Here is a 19,960-nt window from a genome sequence, read left to right as displayed (position 1 = left end):
TCGTGAGAGTTGGGAGCCCTGCAGATTCAGCTTGTAAATGTTTTCGGCGGGTGTGCTTCTGCTGCCGCGATCTTGCTCATTTGCCATGTTGTTTGTGCATCTCTATCATGGCAAGCGCTGAGCCCGGTCGGAACTACGGGAGCCCAGATGGGAGCGTTGGCGGTTGTTAAAGAGAAAACCGATTTTCATTTAAAAAAAAAATCGGCGTAAACTACACATTCGAGTTAATCGATAAAATCGATTTATCGCCCAGCCCTATGTGGCACCCATTCTCCCCAGGTTTGCACCTGCCAGGCCCCCAGGAGTGCAACTCGATAAATGCAAAGTGTACAGTCCACTTCACTTGTTCCAGCATTTTTTCAGCAATAATGTCATCAGACAATTATGCAGTAACACAAATAAGCAAGCTACAAAGAAGATAGCACAAGGACTTGAATTCAAATGGACTGATGTCACCCTCACAGACTTCCTAAAATATCTTGCACTTGTTCTTTTCATGGGACTGCTAAAATTTGGATCAGTGAAAGCTTACTGGAGGCAAAAAAAAAAAAAAATCAGTGCCATTTCCAAAGAAAGTGATGCCAAGGGACAGGTGGCTCAGCATTTCCTCAAATGTGCACATGAGTGATCTGGCTGAGGACGTTGTGAATGACAGAAAAAAGGGCACATCAGACCATGACCCACTGTTTCGCCTCAAGCCTCTGATGACAGAAATCAAGGCAGCATGCAAGTCCTTTTACCAGCCAAACAAAAATTTGGCAAAAGATGATAGGATGGTGGCAACAAAAGCCAAAACAGGGATGACACAGTACATAAAGGACAAACCGACTAAGTGGGGATTTTTGTATTTTTTGTTTGTGACACTAGAGGGTGTATGAGTTACCCAACACCTCTCCTCTGGTCCATAATTCTCCCAGTCAACCAGGTACTCGAGTTGACCACCCCGACGTCGGGAGTCCAGGATCCTTCTTACAGCGAAGATGGATTCTGCTTCAATGGGGAGTACCGGAGGATTCTCATCTTGCGCCAGATCAGTAAAGGGAACTGGAACAGGTGAGTGATGGGGCTTCAGAAGGGAGACATGGAATGAGGGGTGGATGTGATACTGGTTTGGCAGACGGAGCTGGTAGGTAACTGGATTAATTTGCCTTGTTATGGGAAATGGACCGATGTATCTTGGACTTAGTTTGCGACAAGGTAGTCTCAGCCGGATATCCTTGGTCGAAAGCCAAACCAGTTGGCCAGGTTGGTATTCGGGGGCGTTGCGACGATGAGCGTCTGCGAAGTGACTGTGGCGGTTTATGGCTTGTTGGAGGTGATGGTGAGCTTGGTTCCATACCCTCTCACTGTTCCGGAACCAGGCGTTGACTGCAGGGACTTCTGAGGACTCCCCGGACCACGGGAACAGTGGGGGTTGGTAACCCAGAATGCATTGGAACGGGGTTAAGTTGGTGGAGGTTTGTCGAAGGGAATTTTGAGCATACTCTGCCCATACGAGATAGCGGCTCCAGAGATGCTGGTTGGCATGGCAGAAGGTACGGAGGAAACGGCTGACATCCTGGATTTTACGTTCCGCCTGCCCATTCGCCTGTGGGTGATACCCTGAAGTTAGACTTACGGTTACGTTCATTAATACAAAGAAGGCTCGCCACACCTTTGAGATGAATTGTGGCCCCCTGTCTGACACAATTTCCTCTGGAAGGCCGAAATTCCGGAAGACATGTTCCATTAACAGTTCTGCGGTTACAAATGCTGTGGGTAAGTTCTTCAGGGGAATCAATTTGCACGCTTTAGAAAAGCGATCAATGGCCACCAGGATACAGGTGTTTTCCTCTGAGGGTGGAAGGTCAGTCACAAAATCAACCCCAATGTGTGACCAGGGTCTTTGTGGAGCAGGTAGGGGCATGAGCTTTCCAGCGGGTAAGTGACGGGGATTCTTATTCATAGCGCACAGGATGCATCCTTGGATGAAGGTCTTGACATCGCGGAGCATGTTGGGCCACCAATAGCGGGTCTGGAGGGTGGAGCAGGTCTTGGTTATTCTAGGGTGACCCGTCCCAACGGATGAGTGTGCTGAGGAGATTAGTGACATGCGAAATTCATCGGGTACATAAATCTTTCCGGTTGGGCACTCTGGAGGACTGGGCTGGTGTCGGGACAACTCCATCAGTTGCTCGTTTAAATCCCACTGAATGGGATTGACAAACATCCTTTCTGGCAAGATATTCTTGGGTTCTTCGTGGTGAGTTTCGGGGGCATGGAGACGAGACAGAGCATCCGCTCGGACGTTCTTTGAACCAGGGCGATAGGAGATCTGGAAATGGAATCGAGTAAAGAAGAGTGCCCATCTGGCCTGGCGTGGATTGAGTTGCTTTGCTTCCTTTAAGTACTGGAGACTGGTCAGTGAGAACCAGGAATGGGTGTTTGGCGCCCTCTAACCAGTGTCGCTATTCTTCAAGAGCAAGCTTTACCGCCAGGAGTTCCCGATTGCCGATATCATAGTTTACCTCAGCAGGCGATAACTTGTGAGAGAAGAACGCACATGGCATAGGTCTGGGGGACGAGTTGGAGTACTGGGATAACACAGCTCCTACTCTAGTAGTGGAGGCATCAACTTCAACAATGAACATTTCCTCAGGATTAGGATGTCGGAGTAGAGGAGCTGTGGTGAACGCTGTCTTTAGAGACTGGAATGCGTGATCGGCCTCACCGGTCCAGAGCAGTGTCTTGGGCTTTCCTTTGAGGAGAGATGTTAGAGGGGCAGTTAACAGGCTGTACTGGTGAATGAACCTCCGGTAAAAATTGGCAAATCCAAGGAACCTTTGCAATTCTTTAACAGTCTGTGGGGTTGGCCAGGAAGCTATCGCCTTGGTCTTGCGATCGTCCATCTCTACTCCTTTTTCACTGAGTTGATAACCGAGGAACTCGACTGAGGTTTGGTGGAAGGAACATTTCTCTGCCTTAAGGAACAGGGAGAATTCACGTAGCCGTTGGAGTACTAGGGAGACATGTCGTTGATGTTCCACTGGATCCTTGGAATAGATTAGAATGTCGTCAATGTAGATTATTACGAACCGATTCAGGTAATCTCGGAAGACTTCATCCATGAAGCTTTGGAAGATGGAAGGAGCGTTTACCAGACCATATGGCATAACCAAATATTCGTAATGGCCTGCTGGGGTGATGAACGCGGTCTTCCATTCGCCGCCTTCTCGAATTCGGATGAGATTATATGCGCTTCTCAAATCCAGTTTGGTGAATACCTTAGCCTCTCGAAGTTGTTCCAGAGAGGAAGGAACCAGCGGGAGTGGATAGCGGAACTTCACGGTTATCCGATTCAGGGTTCTAAAGTCGATACACGGACGTAGTACGCCATCCTTCTTAGGGACAAAGAAAAAACTGGCAGCAGCAGGTGATGTGGAGGAGCGGATATAACCCTGGTTCAAGGCTTCTTCAATGTACTGTTGCATGGCTCTTTGTTCGGGGATAGACAGGGAGTAGATTCGTCCCTTAGGGATGGGCTCTCCTGGAACGAGATCGATGGCACAATCCCAGGCTCGGTGAGGTGGTAATTTGGCAGCCTCGACAGGATTGAACACATCTGCAAACAGAGAGTAACAGGTAGGGATGGACACTGACAGGCTTTCTGTGGGGCTTTCAACAGAGGTTGAGTTCACTGGAATGTTGCCGGGTATGTTAACAATGGGTGTGATCGCGAGTTCGGCGGTCCTGGACGCACATTTACAACCCCAAGTCAGTATTTTACTAGATTTCCAGTTGATATTCGGTTGATGTCGTATAAGCCATGGGCGGCCAAGGATTATATCAGTCTGACTGTTCTCTAATATGAAAGGTTCAAATAATTCATGGTGTGTGTCTTCGACACCGAGGATGACAGGTTTGATCTGAGATGTGACATACCCCTGATTTATGGTTTCACCCGTCACTGCATGGATGGAGTACGGTCTGGTGGTGGCTGACTTCTCGAGCTGGAGTTTTTGACAGAGCTGTCCGGAAATGAAGTTTCCTGCCGACCCGGAGTCCACAATGGCTGTGGCAGAAACATGGAAAGTCGTGGATTTTAGGATCACTGATATCGTTAATGGGGCTGACACCGAATCGGTCGTAAAGACAGAACTCACAAGCATTCTGGGGGGTCGAGTTGGACATGACTGATGAAAATGTCCTCCCATTCCGCAATACAGACATAATCTTAGCTCTCGACGTCGGGCACGTTCCGCTGGAGACAGTCGGTGAGTATCCACTTGCATCCTTTCTCCACCTGCTTCGGATGGACCTTCCGCGGGGTACTGAGAGGTACTAGTGCGTCGTTGAGTTTCGAGATAGCAGCCCTGAGATCGTTGGTGCACGCGGCGAGATGCTGGATAAACTTTTCCACACCCAGGCTGTCATCATATATTGCCATTTGAAGACGGAGAGCAGGATTCAAACCACGTCGGTAGACAGAGATGAGCGCCTTCTCGTTCCACCCACTTGCGGAGGCTAGAGTGCGAAACTCCAATGAATACTCAGAAACCGATTTTCTGCCCTGATGCAGCTGCAGTAGTTTGTCGCTGGTGGAGGAATCATCAACTGGTCGCCCGAAAACTTCTTTAAAATGGTCTACGAATTCCTGTACCGACGAGGTAACAGTGGATTCCTGTAACCACAATGTTTCAGCCCATCTTAAAGCAGCCCCGGATAACTGTTGGATTATAAAAGCAATCTTCGATCTTTCTGTGGGGTACAACTGGGTCTGCTGTTCCAAAGGGAGCGAACACTGAAGCAGGAACCCGTTGCAATCCTCCGCCCGGCCGGAGAATGGCGCTGGACGTGATGCTGGGTTCGCGAAGCAAACCATAGAAGAAGTGGGGCCTGCGGAAGTACTGAGCGTCGGCTGACTGGAATTCACAACAGCGGTTGTAGGTTGTACAGGATTATCACCATGGCGGGTAGACTCCATCGCGCTGTTTCTTTTCCTTTGTGGGTCAAGCCTTCTGTCAGGATACAGGCACAGAGGCGGAGGTAGGGGTGGTGATGGCGCAGTGGATAAGACACATGCCTTTGGTGTGAGAGACCCGGGTTCGAATCCTCTGTGAGACACCAATGTGTCCCTGAGCAAGACACTTAACCCCTAGTTGCTCCAGAGGCGTGCGACCTCTGACATATATAGCAATTGTAAGTCGCTTTGGATAAAAGCGTCAGCTAAATGAATAAATGTAAATGTAAATGTACATGTAGGTAAGTGAATTCAAACGTGAGTTTATTTACAATGATTCAAGTGACAAGGTGAATAGGCAAGGTTCAGGTGAAGGTGCAGTGACGATCACTACATGCAGAGCGGATTCCAGGTGAGCAGATCCTCCTTTAGTTAGCTTGGCGTGAACAGACACTGTTCATTGATACGTCTCCTTTTCTATTTCAGATACAGTAGTGGACACGGAGATCTCGGCGGGAACGTGGGACACTCAGACGAATCTCCAGGACTCGGGGAACATGGGACCAGGCAGGACTTCTGGGAACAGCGGGACAAGGATACAAAGGTGAGTATTTCAAAGGTGAGTATACGTTACGTGGTGGTTTTCAGGTTGACTTGGAGACTTCAGGAGACAGAGGGTTATGGTCTATTCCTGTTGGAGGCTTGACAAAGACTGAAGTGTGCATGGGTGTTTTGTAGTGCTGGGTGATGAGGTAATTGATGGTGCACAGGTGTGAGTGGTTCGTATTCCGGGGAGAGTGATCTTTGAGTGGTGGATGGGAATGAATCTGATTGATTCCTGACAACCTATCCTTCCAGTTCAAGTAAAGTCTGCAAGGGGCAACAAAATTGTACAAACCTATGCATTTCTGGACACAGGCAGTACCTCTACTTTTTGTTCAGAAAGTTTAATGAGGAAGCTGCTGTTACGTGTGGGTTTTTGTTGTGTCTTGTATATCACGTGATCCCTTGTTTGTCATGTGATCCTTCTTCTTCTTCTTCTTTTCCGTTTTATGGCAGATTGCATCCATGACTTTAAAGGTGCATACCGCCACCTACTGTATCAGAGTATGCAGCATGAACTATCCGTTGGGACTACTTTATATAAAAAAAAAACAAAAAAAAACAGATCCTCTTATATATTCCTATGTTTTTTAAATATTGTATAACTGCTTTCTGTGTATCCTTTACCCCATCACCTGTTGTGCCTAATAAACCTTCGAGGTTCCACTTCCTTCCTGCCTTACTTATCTTTTGGTTTAACCTCATCCTCTCATCCCTATATTTCTTACAATGTATTAATACATGTTCTACATCTTCCTTGGATCTACATTCCAAACATATATCTGATATACTTTTGCCCATTAAAAACAATGTTTTATTTAACCCTGTATGGTCAAATCTCAGCCTGGTTAAAACGCACTCCTCTCTTCTGTTACTTCTATTCACCCCCTGAACATTAATAGATTTTTGCAAACTTTAATATTTCCTTCCACCTTTATCCATATCCCACCTATCCTGCCATTTCTTCATTATTTCTTTTTTGATTATCGCCTTAGCTTCTCCTTTTCCAATGGGTATATTTATGACATCGTTCGTCCTGGTTGATTTTTTAGCTATTTTATCTGCTCCCTCATTCCCTTTTATACCTACATGGGCAGGTACCCAGCAGAATCTCACGTCTATCAGTAGTCTCTGTAATCTAAATAAACTTTGTTGTATTTCGAGCATTAAATCTTCTCTATCAGATTTCATGTTTTGAATACTATAAAGGGCTGCTACAGAATCAACACAACACACCACTCTGTCTGGTTTTACTTCCTCAACCCACTGCAGTCCTACAATAATCGCCATCATCTCTGCTGTATATACCGAAGCCTGATTAGGTAATCTTTTCCCAATACTTACATTCATTGTTGGTATATATATTCCTATTCCTACCTTGTCCTCTTCATCTTTAGATCTGTCTGTATACATATCTAAGTAACTGTAATATTTGCTCCTTATATACTGACTTGCCAGATGGCCTTTCCCAGTTTCTTCCCATTCGTTTTTTAGTTCCAATATATTTAAGTCTATCTCAGTTTTTGGAAATAACCAAATAGGGATATTACTAATAGGTGTAGGGGATTTAAACCAGATATTACTTAATTTATATTCCTCTGATTTTGTTTTTGTTACCCATCCAAAGCCTTTGCCTTTAAACGAACTATACTCCCAACATTCCTGAATAATGCTCTTTGCATGATTTTCATATCCACATCCACTTAATCTACTCCAGTATATAAGGATTAATTTATCTCTTCTCAGGTCTGAGGGCATTTCTCCTAGCTCAACCTGGATTGCTTTAATTGGTGTTGATCTCATTACACCAGCACAAATCCTCAACGCTTTGTTAGTAAATCTATCCAACTTCAATAGATGTGTTTTAGCTGTTGCTCCATATACATAGCATCCATAATCTATTGTTGACGTCATTAGTGCCCTGTAGATATACATTAATGACTGTTTATTTGCTCCCCAGTCTTTCCCCACTATTGCTCTCATTAGGTTTATGACTTTCTTGCATTTAGATTCCACCTTTTCAACGTGTATTTTCCATGTTCCCTTTTGGTCTAACCACATACCCAGATATTTAAAATGATCTACTGTTTCCATATTGTGACCATATAACTTCAGGTTCTGTTTTTCTATCCCTTTCTTCCTGGTAAATATCATATGACAAGACTTACTTGTAGAAAGTTTAAAGCCCCAATTATACGACCATTGTTCTACCTTTTCTATTGCTTCCTTGATTTTATTCCTCACCCTTATTGGATCTCGTCCTCTTGTCCAGATGGCCCCATCATCAGCATACAGAGCTGACCCAATCCTTCTATTTAGATTAATAAAAATATCATTAATCATAACATTAAACAAAACTGGACTAATAACACTGCCTTGTGGGATTCCATTAACAATTTCAAATACTTCAGATACTTCTGATCCCACTTTAACTCTAAATCTTCTTTCTGACAGAAATTCTAAGACCCAGTTATAAAACCTACCTCTAATTCCCATTTTATTCAATTTAATTAACAGCCCTTCTCTCCACATGGAATCATAAGCTTTTTCAATATCAAAAAAATACAATACTCATTATTTCTTTCATTTTAAACGTTTTCTCTATCTCGTTGCTTACTTTCACAACAGCATCCATTGTGGAACGCCCTTTTCTGAACCCACTTTGATATGGTGCTAGTAATCCTCTGTGTTCAAGGGTATAATTAAGTCTTCGGACTAGTATCTTCTCCATCCACTTGCATAGATGTGATGTTAGGGCGATAGGTCTATAATTACCAACATTATTAGTATCTTTCCCAGGTTTATTAAATGGTAATATTAATGCACTCTTCCAGCTTTTCGGGATTTTACCTTCTTCCCATATCTTATTAAATAAGTGCAATATTATTATCTTTAACACTTTTTCAGGTAACTTCTGGAACATAACATAACTGAGTTGATCTTCTCCTGAAGCAGTATTCTTAACACCATTTAATACCATCACTAATTCATTCAAATTAATTTCTGCATCCATAGTACTTTCCTCACTTTCTTTTTTAATAAACATATCTCTATTTTCTTTAATAACCGTCTCTTTATGTAGTCTATGGATATCTTCTAAATGATCAACACTATGCACACTAGCGAACTTCTTTCCCAGCATATTAGCCTTTTCTTTATCTGTTATTGCTAATATTCCATCCCCCTCTAATACTGGTATTTTAGCATACACTTTTTTCCCACTCATTTTCTTCAGCATTGACCACACCTCTCCTATTTTAACTTCCCTCCCTATAGTAGAACAATATCTCCTCCATGCATTATGTTTACTATTCTTAATTACTCTTCGTGCCTGAGCCTTTTTCCTCTGGTAATTAATTAAATTATCTTGATTCAAGTTATTTCTTAACATTCTCATTGCCCTATTTCGTTCTTTTAAAGCTTTTGTACATGTATCATTCCACCATGGGACCATTTTCCTTTCCCCCCAAACTGACTTGTATGGTATACTTTTAACTGCTGCATTCAATATTAAATGTGTAACTTCAGATGCACATTCTTCAATATCTCCCTGCATTGAAATCGACTCTGCTGTAATACAACAAATTTCTTTAAATTTTTCCCAATCAGCTTTATCAAACTCCCACTTCTTGTGATTAGGCCTTTCTTGAAGATCTATTTCAACATTTGTAGAGCAAAGTATTGGAAAATGATCAATCCCTATAGTTGTACTTTCCTTTACCTTCCATTCACAAGAGTTTGCCATATTATTAGAAACAAGAGTTAGATCAATACAAGACAATTTGTTAGAACGGATGTCAATTCTTGTGCCATTTCCATTATTTAAACAAACTAGTTGTCTAACATCCATCAATTCTTCCACTGCTTCACCATTACTATCAGTATGTTTACTTCCCCACAGACTATTATGTGAATTGAAGTCTCCGCACCATATTTCTTTCCCATTTCTCTGTCCCCTTATTATTTCCTCTAAGGTTTCTAGATTTAATGATTTACAAGGGTTATATACGTTGATTACTACTAATTGCCCATCTGATTTATAAATTTCAATAATTACACATTCTATTTCTGTTGCAGTTTCTATTCTTCTAAATGGTATCCCATCCCTTACAAATGTTGCACATCCTCCACCCTGACTTTCACCTCTATCAAACCTAACAGACTCATAACCAGGTAAATTAAAGTCAAGGTGAGGCCGTAGCCAAGTCTCTTGAATGCAAATAATATCAGGTCTATCTTCAGACTCTACTACAAACTTTTTAAACTCTTGACCATTTGCAATCAGACTCCTAGCATTCCATTGCAAAAGATGGAACACCATTATAAGCTCAAATAACACTCTGAGACCCTCCATCATTGTTAGCACTTAGCATACTATGTATATCTTCAGCTTTTAAATCTCGGATACCTAAAAACTCCTCTGCAGCTTCTACCACTGTCTTGATCCTGTCACTTTTCCTTTCTTGTCGTGTGGCAACATTCACAAATTTACATATAAAAGCTACAAAACTCTTCTTTTCTAACATCAAGGTATTCTCCTCCACTATACACTTATGCCTACATGCTTGCTGTGTGTTTACTGGTGTTATGTCTACTGGTACTGGCTGAATTCTCCTTATACCTGATCTCTGGGGAAGGCCTACTCCATGATTGCGCTTTCATTCATGTTTTCATGACACACTATTGGTCTATTTTCCTTGCTTTCATAAGTGCCCATGCTTTTTAAAGCCTCTGCATATGACACCTTATTCACAACCTTGTACCTCTGTACTTCTTTAGCTTGTTTCTGGAGCAAACATTCGGCATATGCAGCACTATGCTCACCTCCACAATTGCAGCATTTTAGCTTGGTATCCTTATTACATTTGCCATATTCATGTTCTCCTCCACATTTCGCACATCTTTGTCTCCCTTTACATTGTTGTGCTACATGTCCTATTCTCTGACACTTAAAGCACCTTAACGGTTGGGGAATATACTCCCTGACTTTGTAGTTTATCCATCCCATTTGAACTTCACCAGGCAAAGATTTTTTGAAAACAAGCAGTACAGATAAACTGTCAGATTTAACACCACCTTTATTAGTTTGAAGTCTTTTGACCTCTAGTACTTTCCCACCTCTTATCTCACTCTTCACATCCTCCACGGACATTTCCAGAGGACCATTTGAAATCACTCCTCTTAACTTTGCTGCCATTCCTGGTACATGCACTTTAATCTTTCCACCACCAAGGTTACTCATTTTTAAAATAATTTCCTGCTGCTTCTTATTTACTGCTGAAATCAGCATTCTTCTGTTATTCAATAATTTAGCATATTAAATTTTTCCCATATCCTTCTCAATTGCTTTGGTCACCTGAACTGGATGAAAGTGACCTTTATCATTACTAAGCGTAATAATAACTTTCCATTCTTCCTGCTTCTCATCATCAGGCCTACTAACGTTACTCCCACTAGGTTTAGCCTTTATCTTTTTATTAACTTGTCTTGTAGTACTTTCTCCTCCACTACTCGCTTCAGACCAAGATTTTTTCCTTGCCTTTTTAGTTTGGCTGATATCCATATCTGAATACAACCCATTGTCGTCACCATCTGAACTATAGCCCATTGCTACACTAACGATACAGTTCGAATGCAATCTGCCTTCGGTCCGTCCAAACTATCGTCGTACGTCACTTCCGCTCCGTTACCGATTCCCGTCATGTGATCCTGCCATGTGTCTTGTCTTTTGTTTGTTGTTGCTCAGTGTCCACAGGTGTTCCTCGTCCATGTTTATTAGTCTCCCCAGGTGTTTCTCATTAACCACGCCCCCTTGTTATCTTGTTTAGCTTGTTTGTCTGTGTATTTAAACCCCTGTGTTTCAGTTGTTGGCTGTCGGTTGTTGTTTGATGTCTGTTGTTCCCAGTTTCCTTGTTCCGTGTCCCGTGTGCCTTATTCTGAGTTTACCCTGGATAGTCTGTTTGTTGGATTATTAAAGTCCTTGTGATTGGATTCACTCTCCGCTTCATCCTTGCTGCAACGCAACAGAACAACCGACCAAAAATGAATCCAGCAGCACGGACCTCGTCTGATCTCCCCAGCATGAGCCGGGAATTTGCGGGTCAGATCGCAGCCTTGGCTCTGGATAGCCCTGATTTATTTCAGTTCACGTGGGGATTTATTCCTCTTGCTACTTCCTGCTCCCTCAGAGACGAGGCAATTAAATTGTGTTACCGGCTGGGGGCTAAGGAGGTCAGGAGGTCTGGACTGGAGAGAGGCACTCTCCCGATGTCTGGAGAGCTTCCTCCCATGGTACGCCAGGTCATCATCTGACCTCCACGCCCAGCTGGATTTTCAAGTCCAGCCAGAGCTTCCCGTCAGCCACGTCCAGCCAGAGCTTCCCGTCAGCCACGTCCAGCCAGAGCTTCGCGTCAGCCACGTCCAGCCAGCCCTTCACGTCAGCCACGTCCAGCCAGAGCTTCGCGTCAGCCACGTCCAGCCAGAGCTTCGCGTCAGCCACGTCCAGCCAGAGCTTCGCGTCAGCCACGTCCAGCCAGAGCTCCGCGTCAGCCACGTCCAGCCAGAGCTTCGCGTCAGCCACGTCCAGCCAGAGCTTCGCGTCAGCCACGTCCAGCCAGAGCTTCGCGTCAGCCACCTCCAGCCAGAGCTTCGCGTCAGCCACGTCCAGCCAGAGCCTTCACCGCTGGTCCCGTCCAGCACAGGGCCTTCACCGCTGGTCCCGTCCAGCACAGAGCCTTCACCGCTGGTCCCGTCCAGCACAGCGCCCTCACCGCTGGTCCCGTCCAGCACAGCGCCCTCACCGCTGGTCCCGTCCAGCACAGCGCCCTCACCGCTGGTCCCGTCCAGCACAGCGCCCTCACCGCTGGTCCCGTCCAGCACAGCGCCCTCACCGCTGGTCCCGTCCAGCACAGCGCCCTCACCGCTGGTCCCGTCCAGCACAGCGCCCTCACCGCTGGTCCCGTCCAGCACAGCGCCCTCACCGCTGGTCCCGTCCAGCACAGCGCCCTCACCGCTGGTCCCGTCCAGCACAGCGCCCTCATCGCTGGTCCCGTCCACCACAGCGCCCTCACCGCTGGTCCCGTACAGCACAGCGCCCTCATCGCTGGTTCGGTCCAGCCCAGCGCCCACTCGCTCTCGGAGACGGAGGAGGAAAAGGACTTCCCGCGTCCCGCAATGCCTGGAAGTCCTTCCTGTACTTCCTGTCAGCCCAGAGTCCTCGCCGCTGGTCCCGTCCGATCCAGAGACTGTTCAAGTCACGTCTGCCGATCCAGAGACGGTTCAAGTCACGTCTGCCGATCCAGAGACGGTTCAAGTCACGTCTGCCGATCCAGAGACTGTTCAAGTCACGTCTGCTGATCCAGAGACTGTTCAAGTCACGTCTACCGATCCAGAGACTGTTCAATTCAAGTCTGCCGATCCAGAGACGGTTCAAGTCACGTCTGCCGATCCAGAGACGGTTCAAGTCAAGTCTGCCGATCCAGAGACTGTTCAAGTCACGTCTGCCGATCCAGAGACTGTTCAAGTCACGTCTGCCGATCCAGAGACTGTTCAAGTCACGTCTGCCGATCCAGAGAATGTTCAAGTCACGTCTGCCGATCCAGAGACTGTTCAAGTCACGTCTGCCGATCCAGAGACTGTTCAAGTCACGCCTGCCGATCCAGAGACTGTTCAAGTAACGCCTGAACCTGATCGCTCTATGTTTGTTTCTGTGTTTACGTTTGTCCTTGTGGCTGTTTCTGTTCTGGTGTCTGTTCCAAAGCCGGAGCCAGTGTCTGTTCCAGAGCCGGAGCCAGTGTCTGCCCTGGCCGCCCGAGGGGTCGTCTCTGCCCTGGTCCCCTACACGAAGCTGGCCCTCCGTCCCTCCCCCAAGACCGGGGGGGGGGGGGGGGGGGGGCTATGTTACGTGTGGGTTTTTGTTGTGTCTTGTATATCACGTGATCCCTTGTTTGTCATGTGATCCTGCCATGTGTCTTGTCTTTTGTTTGTTGTTGCTCAGTGTCCACAGGTGTAATGGTGTAAAAGAAAGAGCTTTCAACAAATGTTGTAAACATTGAAGAAGCCAATAATGCAACCCATAGGCTGATCAATTACTTTTCTGATTGGGAAAGACTCAAGACTGCAGTTGCATGGATGCTGAAAATAAAGAAAGTTCTACTTGAAGTAAGTTGGCAAAGAAAACAATTGATGACAACTTTAAATGATTCTAATGTGTTGGAAAAGAGGTTGCAACAAACCAAAGGAGGCGGAAAAGGCTATTATCTAGTTCTGTCAATGGGAAAATTTCAGCATAGAAATTTCATCTCTGAAATCTGGAAGATCTGAAATCAGAAAACACAGTTCTATTCACAAGTTAAGCCCCATTTTAGAAGATGGATTACTGAGAATCAGTGGCAGGTTATGCAAAGCTCCTATGCCTGAAGAAGGGAAACATCCAGTTATTTTATCTAAAGATCAGCATATTTCCAAACTGATTCTTAGGCATATTCATGTACAGAGTGGCCATAGTGGAAGAAATCATATGCTGTCTATATTAAGAGAAAAATACTGGATTACTCAAGCCAATGCAACAGCCAGAAAAATTCTTTCAAGCTGTACTTTCTGCAAACAAAACCAAGGTAAGCTAGGTGAGCAAAAAATGTCAGACTTACCTGAAGAAAGAATAACTGCAGATCTACCTCCATTTACAAATGTAGGAGTGGATTACTTTGGCCCAATTGATGTAAAAAGAGGTCGAATTTGTGTGAAACGCTATGGCGTAATTTTTACATGCATGGCCAGTAGGGCAGTTCATTTGGAGGTGGCATACTCTTTGGACACTGATTCTTGCATAAATGCTTTGCGACGATTCATATGCAGAAGTGGACAAGTATGTCATATGAGGTCTGACAATGGAACAAATTTTACTAGCTCAGAAAAGGAATTGAAAAGGGCACTGGCAGAGTTTAATCAAAATAAAATCACAAAGGTTTTAGCACACAAAGGAATTAAATGGACTTTTAATTCACCCACAGCTTCATGGCATGGGAAACGCATCATGGGAACGCATCATCAGAATGGTAAGAAAGGTGTTGTCCTCCGTTTTGAATCAACAAACGCTGTACGATGAAGGATTACACACTGTTCTGTGTGAAGCTGAGGCAATTCTCAATAATCGACCCATCACCAAAGTATCCGAAGATCCAAATGATCTTGAAGCACTTACCCCCAATCATCTGCTTACAGTGAAGAGAAGACCAACCTTTCCTCCTGGTCTTTTTGAAAAGTCAGATCAATATGTAAAAAGAAGTTGGAAACAAGTACAATACCTTTCAGATCTTTTTTGGAAAAGATGGATAAAGGAGTACTTGCCTTTGTTACAGGAAAGGCAAAAATGGACCAAAGAGAGACGTAATCTTACGCCGGGTGATATTGTACTCATTGCAGATTCTACAGCCCCACGCAATTCTTGGACTTTTGGAAGAGTACTAGAGACTTTCCCAGATAATAGGGGCTTAGTTAGATCTGTACGAGTTAAAACCAAAACGAACACAATAGTAAGACCAGTAACAAAACTGTGTCTTTTATTAGAAATGTAAAAAGGGAAGGTTCAAATGTTTAGTGTCTGTGTATATATGTAGATGCGTATATATATATATATATATATATATATATATATATATATATATATATATATATATATATATATATATGAGTGTATGTATATATATATATATATATATATATGTGTGTGTATATATATAATGGTATGAGTAATTGTTATTTTTTAAATGTACTGATGTATAATGAACTATTTGATGGCTCCTTATTTAAATATATTATTTTGAATTGTTTATGCCCTACGTCATTAACAGTTCAGGGGCCGGTATGTTGGAGCCATTATTTTGAATTGTATTTTTTGTTTGTGACACTAGAGGGCGTATGAGTATTTTGAGTGTTTAAATAGGGTGATGATGAGTTACAGGTGCGCAGAATGGAAGGTCAACAAACTTTTTGACCGTGCCGTGTTGAGCGTTGGAGTGTGCAAGACTGTGGTCATGCCCAACAAGTTTGTTTTGAATTATATATTTTGGTTTAGTATTTATTTTCGTTCATTATGTTGTTTGCAATACCATATGGACAATAAATGGATTTGGTTTATACGAAATCAATCTTGAAGGTATGGACAATCAATTCATTTGATTCAAGACAAAGGCATGCGTCAGAAACAGCCGAAATAAGACCATCTGCGTCCCTACAACGCAGTTGGGCCTCCTGGACAAACCGTATTTGGGAAGTGGTTATTACATTTATTGTGATAACTTTTATACAAGCCCTCAGCTATTCAGACACCTGTCATCTCTGCACTTTAGAGCCTGCGGTACATATAGAGAGGGGAGGAAGGAAACCCCTAAATCCACTGTGAATGCCCTCTCCAAAAAATCCAAAAGAGGCACAATCAGATGGATCCGAGATGGTGATTTGCTCTTTGTCAAGTGGATGGACACAAGAGAGGTGTCCATCTGCTCGACCATCCATCAAGCCTACACCTCAGAGAATGTCGCGAGAAGGCAAAAAAAGAGAGATGGAACCTGGGAGAAAATAAACATTCCAGTTCCAACTCCAGTTGTGGAATACAACAAGTACATGACAGGTGTGGACTTGTCTGATCAACTCATCCAGTACACCTCTGTTCACCACAAAACACACAGCTGGTATAAGACTATGTTCTTACACTTTGTGGACATAGCCGCGTGCTACAGCTACATCCTCCACAAAGAACTGTGTAAAGAGCAGAAGACAAAACCGCTGACACACAGAGCCTTTATGGAGGAGCTCTGTGCTCAACTTGCCGGGGTGACAACAGAGGTAACAGTGGCTGCAGACAGGACAACTTGCCACACATCCCTGCCCATTACCCCCTTGGACCCAGCAAACCCTGCACACAAGCCTGCAGATGAACGAAAGTACTGTGAGCACTGCAAGGCAAGCAGGGTGTACAACAAGACCCCCTGGCAGTGTGGGGCTTGCCAGGTGCCCCTCTGCAACTTCCTGGAGAGGCCTTGCTTTGCTCTCTGGCATGCATGAGAAAAAAACGCCTGGGACTGTTTGCAAATTAAGTTATTTTTTTAATTGTTCTTTACACATTTGATTTCAAAATTACATTTTTTTTAAAAAATGCTCACACTTTGTACCCACGCTCTCACTACACACTGTTCTGTTGTCAATAAACACACAATGCCATCATGCCACCGACGTTTACACTCTCTCTCTGTGTGTGTGCTACGACTCCTGAGCATAGACTGTAAAGAAAAGGGAAAACCTTAAACAAAAATATAAAGGTTTTTTTTTAATTATTATTATAGTTCACCCCAAAGTGAGAATTCTGTTCTCATTATGCCGGAGAATTGGCACAGCAGCATTCAGGTGGCAGTAGGTTGTAGGGCTCACAATCTGTAAACGTTTATATAGTTTTAATGTAGAATACAATTTGAATCAACTAGACACTTGTTTCAGGCCAGGCAGTCGTCCAGGCAGTCGTCCCCACATGTCTCAAATCCACAACAATCATTCCGGTACCAAAGAAATCACCTGTGTCCTGCCTAAATGACTACCGTCCCATAGCACTGACTTCAATCATAATGAAGTGCTTTGAGAGGTTAGTCATGCACAATATCAAAGCCTGCCTCTCCAACACACTCGACCCGCTTCAGTTTGCATACCGTCCCAACCGCTCTACGGACGATGCAATTTCCTTCACCCTCCACCTGGCTCTAACCCACCTAGAAAATAAAGACTCCTATGTTAGAATGCTGTTCATTGACTTCAGCTCGGCATTCAACACAATTATTCCACAACAGCTCATAAATAAACTAAACCTGCTGGGCCTCAACAATTCCCTTTGTAATTGGATCCTGGACTTTCTTACCGGAAGACCTCAGTCAGTCCGTGTCGGCCCCAACACCTCGAGCACTACCACACTTAGCACAGGTGCCCCACAAGGCTGTGTGCTCAGCCCGCTGCTCTTCATACTGCTGACCCACGACTGTACTGCCAAGTTCAGCTCCAACCACATCATCAAGTTTGCTGATGACACAACAGTGGTAGGTCTCATCAGCAACAATGATGAAACGCCCTACAGAGAGGAAGTGGCACAGCTGGCTGAATGGTGTGGCACTAACAATCTGTCCCTCAATATAGGAAAGACAAAGGAGGTCGTGATAGACTTCAGGAGAAACTCGGTTGACCACCCCCCATTGACCATCGACAGCTCGACTGTGGAGAGAGTCAGCAGCACTAAATTTCTGGGGGTGCATATCACAGAGGATCTCACCTGGACCACCAACACCATGTCACTCTCCAAAAAGGCACAACAGCGCCTACACTTTCTCCGCCGGCTGAAAAGAGCAAGCCTCCCTCCACCTATTCTCACCACATTCTACAGGGGCACCATTGAGAGTGTGCTGACTAGCTGCATCACTGTTTGGTACGGAAACTGCAGTGCTGCTGACCATAAGACCCTCCAGCGGACAGTGAACACGGCTGCAAAGATCATCGGTGCCCCTCTCCCTTCCATCCTGGACATTTTCCTTACACGATGCTCCAGCAAAACCAACAGTATCGTTAAGGACTCCACCCATCCCTCCCACAGTCTCTTCCAGCTCCTACCATCAGGAAGACGGTTTCGGAGCATCAGAGCCCGCTCCGCCAGATTGCTCAACAGCTTTTTCCCCCAGGCCGTGAGGGCCCTGAACTCAAACTACACCCTCTGAAACCCTATGCAAACCCCTACCTCCTGAAACATACTAAGACACTTTACAAACTATGCACTAGACACTTTACACACACTGCTGCGTGTATAAAAATAGACTCAGCTATTATTATATTTATGTACATTTTCATGCACTACTGTACTGTTCCCCAACTAGTTGCTTGACAAACAATGTTTATGTCTGTTACATTTTTGTATGTTTGTACTTATGTAGCACCGTGGTCCTGTGAGGCACGACATTTCGTCCCACTGTATGTTCCCACATGTAGTGGAATGACAATAAACCTCAACTTGAACTTGAACTTGAACTTCCTGTGTTGGCTTATTTATAAATATAATATGTATGTTTTTATATGTATGTATAAATTACCATTTATGGTATCCCTGTTCTTAATTGGCCAGCAAACTCGCCTTACCTTAACCCTATACAAAATCTATGGGGTATTGTGGAGAGGAAGATGCGATATGCCAGACCCAACAATGCAGAAGAGCTGAAGGCCACTATCAGAGCAACCTGGGTGCTCATAACACCTGAGCAGTGCCACAGACTGATCGACTCCATGCCACGCCGCATTGCTGCAGTAATTCAGACAAAAGAGGCCCCAACTAAGTATTGAGTGCTGTACATGCTCATACTTTTCATGTTCATACTTTTCAGTTGGCCAACATTTCTAAAAATCTTTTTTTTTGTATTGGTCTTTAGTAATATTTTTTACTTTCGGAGATACTGAATTTGGGATTTTCATTAGTTGTCAGTTTTAATCATCACAATTAAATTAAATAAACATTTGAAATATATCAGTCTGTGTGTAATGAATGAATATAATATCCACATTTCACTTTTAGAATGGAATTACTGAAATAAATCAACTTTTTAATGATATTCTAATTATATGACCAGCACCTGTGTGTATATATATATATATAAATTGAGCGTCAGCGTCAGTTCTGGCAGGCCAGGTAGTCAAGACGCTGCTAATGCTTTGCTATCAACACTGTCCCGTCAGCTGATCAGCTCCAGCTGAGCTGCATTAGCTGATTAACTCCCCTCGTTGCTCAATGGCCAAAGCTCAAACAAGGTGCCTATTTAAATCTCATTCACCTTGCTCATACATGCTTGCTGCTCGCTCTGCTGGTTTGCTGCTCGCTCTGCTGGTTTGCTGCTCGCTCTGCTGGTTTGCTGCTCGCTCTGCTGGTTGCTGCTCGCTCTGCTGGCTCGCTGCTCGCTTCTGCTGTTCTGTACGCTGGTAAAACACTCATGTTGTTAAACGCAAAAGTACTGCTTCTATTTACCCTAGTGTCGGCTATGACTTCCACCGCTGTCGAGGAAGATTGGCAAGACTCTTCTGAGGAAACCCGGCCATCACCATTTCAATCGGATCAGGTGCAGGATGCCTGCCCGGAAGATAACGCTACCGCTCGTAGGAGTTCTCGGCGGTTGGCGAATAAATCCTCGTCCCAACCATGCATCGGCGATTGGCCCGCGGCAAAAATACTGGAAACCCTATTTTTAAATGACATTCAGCCTCCGCGTGGCGCCTCTCACGAGGACCTATTTGTCCTCCTCTGCGATTCTCTAATAATCCCAGTTGTTGAATCTCCGCCGGTGCCTCCTCAGTCCTCCGGAAAAAACCACATCTCGAAGCGAAAAAATCCCGAGACAGCCAGCA

General features: G+C 44.4%; 1 long non-coding RNA gene across 1 annotated transcript in view; it reads right to left on the bottom strand.

Moving 5' to 3' along the window:
* Window positions 1–474: 474 nt before the first annotated feature.
* Window positions 475–19,960, bottom strand: part of LOC143706822 (uncharacterized) — a 458,129-nt gene continuing 438,643 nt past the window's right edge. Inside the window, exon 3 of the long non-coding RNA XR_013193036.1 lies at window positions 475–484. This is a non-coding gene — a long non-coding RNA (uncharacterized LOC143706822). The remainder of the gene's footprint in view (window positions 485–19,960) is intronic.

Source organism: Siphateles boraxobius, unplaced genomic scaffold (assembly GCF_051911475.1).
Source record: "Siphateles boraxobius isolate OS27281-9 unplaced genomic scaffold, OSU_SipBor_1 41, whole genome shotgun sequence".
Classification (NCBI taxonomy): Eukaryota; Metazoa; Chordata; class Actinopteri; order Cypriniformes; family Leuciscidae; genus Siphateles; species Siphateles boraxobius.
Note: the sequence above shows the minus strand (reverse complement) of the source record. Positions and strands in the feature narration are given on the sequence as shown.